This window comes from Dromaius novaehollandiae, chromosome W (genome assembly GCF_036370855.1).
Source record: "Dromaius novaehollandiae isolate bDroNov1 chromosome W, bDroNov1.hap1, whole genome shotgun sequence".
NCBI lineage: Eukaryota > Metazoa > Chordata > Aves > Casuariiformes > Dromaiidae > Dromaius > Dromaius novaehollandiae.
In genome coordinates, this window is record NC_088130.1 from 4,730,525 (window position 1) to 4,736,996 (window position 6,472).

A 6,472-nucleotide genomic window follows, 5' to 3' on the forward strand; every position below is an offset into this window, starting at 1 on the left:
CGCAAACACGCACACAGAAAACGCAGACGAAAAGACGCAAACAGACCGAAAGACGCAAACACGCACACAGAAAACGCAGACCGAAAGACGCAAACACGCACACAGAAAACGCAGACCGAAAGACGCAAACAGAGCGAAAGACGCAAACACGCACACAGAAAACACAGACCGAAAGACGCAAGCAGACCGAAAGACGCAAACACGCACACAGAAAACGCAGACCGAAAGACGCAAACAGACCGAAAGACGCAAACACGCACACAGAAAACGCAGACCGAAAGACGCAAGCAGACCGAAAGACGCAAACACGCACACAGAAAACGGAGACCGAAAGACGCGAGCAGACCGAAAGATGCAAACGCGCACACAGAAAACGCAGACCGAAAGACGCAAACACGCACACAGAAAACGCAGACCGAAAGACGCACACAGACCGAAAGACGCAAACACGCACACAGAAAACGCAGACCGAAAGACGCACACAGAGCGAAAGACGCAAACACGCACACAGACAACGCAGACCGAAAGACGCAGAGACCGAAAGACGCAAACACGCACACAGAAAATGCAGACCGAAAGGCGCAAACAGACCGAAAGACGCAAACACGCACACAGAAAACGCAGACCGAAAGACGCAGACAAACCGAAAGACGCAAACAGACTGAAAGACGCAAACACGCACACAGAAAACGCAGACCGAAAGACGCAAACAGACCGAAAGACGCAAGCAGACCGAAAGATGCAAACACGCACACAGAAAACGCAGACCGAAAGACGCAAACAGACCGAAAGACGCAAACACGCACTCAGAAAACGCAGACCGAAAGACGCAAACAGACCGAAAGACGCAAACAGACCGAAAGACGCAAACACGCACACAGAAAACTGTCCCGATCCAATATCGGGGGGGGGTTTCGTTACGATCCCAAGGACGAGATTAAGACGCTAAAACCAGTCACATATCGTACAACCTTTTAACTTTATTTTCCACGGAGTCGGGAGAAAAGGTGGGGAAAGGCAAAGGGGAGGAGAGAGAGAAAAAGAGAGAGAGAGAGAGAGAGAGAGCGAGAGAGAGAGAGAGAGAGAGAAAGGGATATCACCACCCGTGGATCCAGCGGCGTCCTGTTGGTCCTCTTCACCCTGGGTATAAATTTTAGTGAAGCGCGTGCAGTAATTACAACTCGAGCAGGGTCCGACCCTGGGTTCCCGCTGAAAAGTTCGGAGCCAAATCAAGGCAAATTAAATAAATAAATTGTAATGACATGCGTGCAGTAGTTACAGCTCGAGCTGGGTGCCTCCGAAGAGGGACCCCGAACAAAGAAATCCCTGGGCAATTATACTTTCCAATCTTAAGCTCTCCGCCCTTCATGCAGTAGTTTGGACCAATAGTAATATTTCTAGGGGGTGCCTGTCCAAACGGACACGGCATTGCTCGCAAGAAGATATGCAAGTTTTGCACTCTTCTCTAGTGACCGGCCATCCCCGAGCTTGTGCCTCGCGGAAGAGATCGTTGATCCCTGAGTGCCTCCTTTTTACGTGCAGCCACTCTAGTAAGTACTCCCAGTTTTCTTGTACCTGGGCACTTTGTAACGGAGCTAACCAAGCTAATTCGTCTACTTCAGCATTCCACCGGCCTGCTGGGGTATGGTCTTGTTGGTGGGAAGCCACCCATGCCACCGCAAATTCCCCCCATCTTGCAATTGCAAGGATATCTTGCCACCTCTCCTTCTGCCAGTTTGGTATTCTATTAACCTCCCAGCCGTTTTGCTCCCAAAAAGGAAGCCATTCCGGGCAGCCTTTGAACACCGCATATGAGTCCGTGTAGATGTGTACAGGGGAAGTAGCCTGGCTTTCATGTTGGAATACGCTCCACACTGCAACCAGCTCTCCCACCTGCGCACTGCCCTCTCCCTCTGTAATGATCTGCTCCTTAGTCCCCACTTGGAGCGCCACAGCCCGGTATCTCCAGGTTTTCCCTTCCCGCTTTGAGGAAGCATCTGTGAACCATGCATTTAGGATCTGATCGGAAAATGGGGGAGCTACTTGAATTACAGGGGGAAGTCGGGGGGTTTCTTTATCCAAGTCTGCTTCGTCTTGTATGTTTAATACTTTAGCGGCTCCTTCCGTTATGGAAAAGGTTTCGCAATAATGTTCTATTTGTGCGTACCATTTTCGTACGGAGGCTCTCTGAGCCACCCCGTCAGGGGGCGGGGTCCCTGCCAGGACTGCTTTGGTCACTTTAAACGGACCTCGGAGAACTATGGGTTGCTTTCAAATGGTCCGTTCAGCCTCCCTTAGAGCAAGGCTGACTACAAACAGCCCCTTCTCCCACGTGGTGTACCGCTTTTCAGCGTCTTTGAAGCTGCGTGAATAAAACCCAATGGGCCGTGTAGGCCCCTCTGGCCCCTTCTGCCACAGGTGGATAGAGAGACCGGTCTGGGCAAACCCCCATTCGATCTGGATAGGGTCGGTGGGGTGGATTGGCCCCAAAGCTTGGTAGGCATTTGCCTCAAAAACCAGCAGCTGCAATGCCTCATCGTGGACTGAGGTCCACTCCCAGTGAGCCCTTTTCCGTAGTAAGTCATATAATGGCCTGGCAATAATTGAAAAATCGGGAATGTGCTTCCTCCAAAATACAAGCAGCCCTAGAGCATGTTGCAAGTCCTTTTTGGACTCCGGCATTTTAACTGAGTCCAATGAGGACAGGGTATCCGGGGGGATGCAGGTCATCCCCCCTCTCCACCAGATTCCCAGAAATTTTACTTCGCTGGAGGGAGCTTGGATCTTTTCAGGTGGAATTGTCAGCCCTATCTGCTCTAGGTGGGCAATAATGTCGCGCTGCGTTTTCTCAACATCCTCTACCTGGCTCCCTCCCACGAGCACATCATCTATGTATTGATAAATTTTGACTCCCGCCTGTATGGGGACAGTTTCGAGCTCTTGTGCTAGCGCATGATGGGCTAGTGTAGGGGAGTGCTTGTACCCCTGAGGTAGCCGAGTGAACGTGTATTGCTGTCCCTCCCACGTGAAGGCAAAATGCTCTTGGTCCTCAGGCTGCAAAGGGACCATAAAAAACATGTCTCTGACATCGATTGTTGCCATCACAGGGTGGGACTGCTCCTGGATAGTCGCTATTAATTCAGCAATGTTTGGCACAGCTGCCATCAATGGGCCTGTATTGTTATTTAGTCGCCGATAGTCTACGGTGAGTCTCCACTTACCCTTTGGTTTTCGAACTGGCCATACAGGGGAATTGAAGGGGGACTGTGCCAGGATCACAACTCCCTGTTTTCTCAGGTCCTCCAATACTGGGGTAATGCCCTCTCTGGCTCCCAAAGGTAATGGATAGGGTTTTACATTAGTCAGCCGGGAAGTGGGGAGGGGAGGCGCCGCTTGCAGCAAGCGCACTGCCGCACCGAAATCTCCGGTTAGTCTTCTGACCTTAGGAACGCCAAAAGACCACGAATTCCCCTGGGAATCCCGCCACTGTTTCCCCTTCAGGACGTCTATGCCTAAGAGGTTCATTTGAAAAGGCCCCACAGCCACCATGGTGTCCACAGGACTCTCTTCCCCTGGTAACCACAATGTTACTGGGGTCATGGGCACAGTCTGGGTCTTCCCCAGAGCATTTAAAACTATTAGGTGTTTGGAGGGGACCGAGATGCCACACCGTTCCGCCTCACTTTGTGTTAGCGCTGTAATTTGTGCCCCCGTATCGATTAAAAAGGTTACGGGCCTTCTCTTCAGCCCCACTGCTGCAGTGATTAACAAGTCTCCTTTGTTATTGCAGGCGAGTTGTCTTATAAACATCCACCCTCCGCCTCCCCCCTCACCCTGAGGGGACGGAGGAGCTAGTTTTCCCGCTGCCCTTTCATCCCCCTCAAACTCCTCCCCCACCTTTAACACCGGTGCGGAAGGTGGTTTCAGTCTGAGGGGAGGGTCCCTGTCCGGACCACCTCCGGACCAGGAGCTCTAGTTTTTTGATCGGGAGCCCGTCCATCAAGTCTCGGGGCACGCCTTTTTGTAGCCCCAGTTGCCATAGTCCCTGCCGGGTCAGGGATCTTTCTCTTCTGGCTAAGTCTGGGCTCCTCCCAGAAAATGCCAGCGGCTTGTTTGCTGGTTCTGCCGCACGCACAGCCCTAGTTTCCACCCTTTGGTAAGTCCGGCCGACTGGCCCGTCTTTCCTCCCATAATTGATCAATTCCTGGGCTACCTCCCCCCAGGTCCACACCTTTTTCCCTAGCCGCCCATGCTCGGGGGTTACCATCCCCTCCAGGGCAGCCGCGATTCTTTCCTCGTGGGGCATATTTTGGATTCTCCCCTGCAATTGGATCCCAATAGGTTTCAGGGAATCAGGAAGTCCCCGTATTAGGGGCGTCATCCGCTCGGGATCTACCGGCAGTAACATCGGAGAGCTCAGGCTCGGCTTGAGTTCCCGATCGTACATCATTTGCAGACAAGCTGCCTTTTGTACGCTTTCCAGCAATTGATCGATGGAACCTGTTATAGCTAGGGGATCCCCCCTTTCCAAAGGGTTCAGCCCCCCCACCCAATATGCAGCCCTCTGAGTCAGGGACCACGGGGCTCGGCGATTGCCGGTCGTCAGGAACACGCCTGGGCCCCAATATCCCTCTGCCTCCTTTTCCGATAGCAGGATTCCGTCCCCCCCAGACAGGGATACCCGCCACACATATTCAGTTTCGGATTCCCTAGCCGTTCTGGCAAAATCTTTTCGCAGCTTGGCCAATTCGGTAGCTGTGAAAGGGATTTCTTTGGTAACAACCTGAGGGCGGTTGTCGCTGTCATCCTCGTATATATATTCCGTTTTGATTAGTGGGCACATATCGGGGGGGGGCGTCTACGGCCTCCTTTAATCTTTTTAGGTCTCTTTGGGGGTAAATTTGGCATACCCCTTTCTCCTTGAGCAGCATCTCAGTTTCGGTGAGGGTGTCTGCCTCCCTCAGGAGCTGGTTTCTTAGCTCCTCTTTCAGTATCAGATTTTGGTGTTTCTCCTCCTCCAGCGCCTGCTTGGTTTCCCATAATTGTTCTTGCAGCGGCGCTAGTGCCGCTTGCAGCGCGGCAGCCACAGCCTCCGCCTGACAAGGTGCCTGCTTCCTGTCCTCCACCGCAGCTGCTAGGCACGCTCCTAGCACAGCACAAACAATAGCTTTTCCTTTTCCTCTCTTAACTTTAGCAAGACCGCTATTCGGTCCACTACACTTTGCAATTGGAACCAATGGTCCCGTGCCCAGTCTCGTCCCGGGGGTGAGGGACGAGAACGGTGTGCTTCCAAAAGGTCATACAATTTCTCGATTTCCTCACAAAAATCGCCTGCCTTCTGAGCAGCCATATCCTACAAAGGGGATTTCGTCCTGGGAGGGCCAAACCTTAAAGGAGTCCAAGTTTCCCCTATACGCTCCCAGGAGGCCAAACCGTAAACTACTACAAAAAGTGTCCTACAAAGGGGATTTCATCCTGAGGGGGTCACACCTTAAAATCCAAGTTTCCCCTATACACCCTCAGGAGGCCAAACCGTAAACTACTACAAAAAGTGTCCTACAAAGGGGATTTCATCCTGAGGGGGTCACACCTTAAAATCCAAGTTTCCCCTATACACCCTCAGGAGGCCAAACCGTAAACTACTACAAAAAGTGTCCTACAAAGGGGATTTCATCCAGAGGGGGTCACACCTTAAAATCCAAGTTTCCCCTATACACCCTAAGGAGGACAAACCGTAAACTAGTATACTAAAGATCTCACCATTCACTCCTTCCTCACGCTTCGTTCGTCTCCGGCCGCTTCCCTCGCGGGAGAGCGGAACCGCGGATCGGAACTCCGCACTCGCTTCGTACTTGTTCGTACGTCTCGTTCACACACAATCGCTCAGCACACCATACGGTTGTACGATACTCTCGTCTCAAGGGATCCTGTCCGTGACGCCAATTGGATGTCCCGATCCAATATCGGGGGGGTTTCGTTACGATCCCAAGGATGAGATTAAGACGCTAAAACCAGTCAAATATCGTACAACCGTTTAACTTTATTTTCCACAAAGTGGGGAGAAAAGGTGGGGAAAGGCGAAGGGGAGACGAAGGGAAGAGGGGAACAAGGGTAAGGGGAAAGATAAAGTTGGAAAAGGAGAGGAGAAGCTAGCTACCACCACTCCGAGTCTGATGATGTTCTGCCGACTCCATTCGAATTACAGCTCAGGCTGGGTACCTCCGAAGAGGGACCCCGAACAAAGAAATCCCTGGGCAATTATACTTTCCAATCTAAGCTCTCCGCCCTTCACGCAGTAGTTTGGACCAATAGTAATATTTAGGTCTGGGGTCTCCTGCTCCTTATTGGATCCCTAGGTAGGTTGTTTACTGTTGTGGTTTCTGCTGACAGATGCGTTTTCATTCTTCGGGTCTTGCCCTTATCTCTCAAAGCCCTGACAATTTATTACTTCCCCAGCAGTGACGGTAGGTGT

General features: G+C 51.9%; 1 pseudogene; it reads right to left on the reverse strand.

Moving 5' to 3' along the window:
* Window positions 1-3,188: 3,188 nt before the first annotated feature.
* Window positions 3,189-6,193, reverse strand: LOC135324381 (uncharacterized; annotated as a pseudogene).
* Window positions 6,194-6,472: the final 279 nt, after the last annotated feature.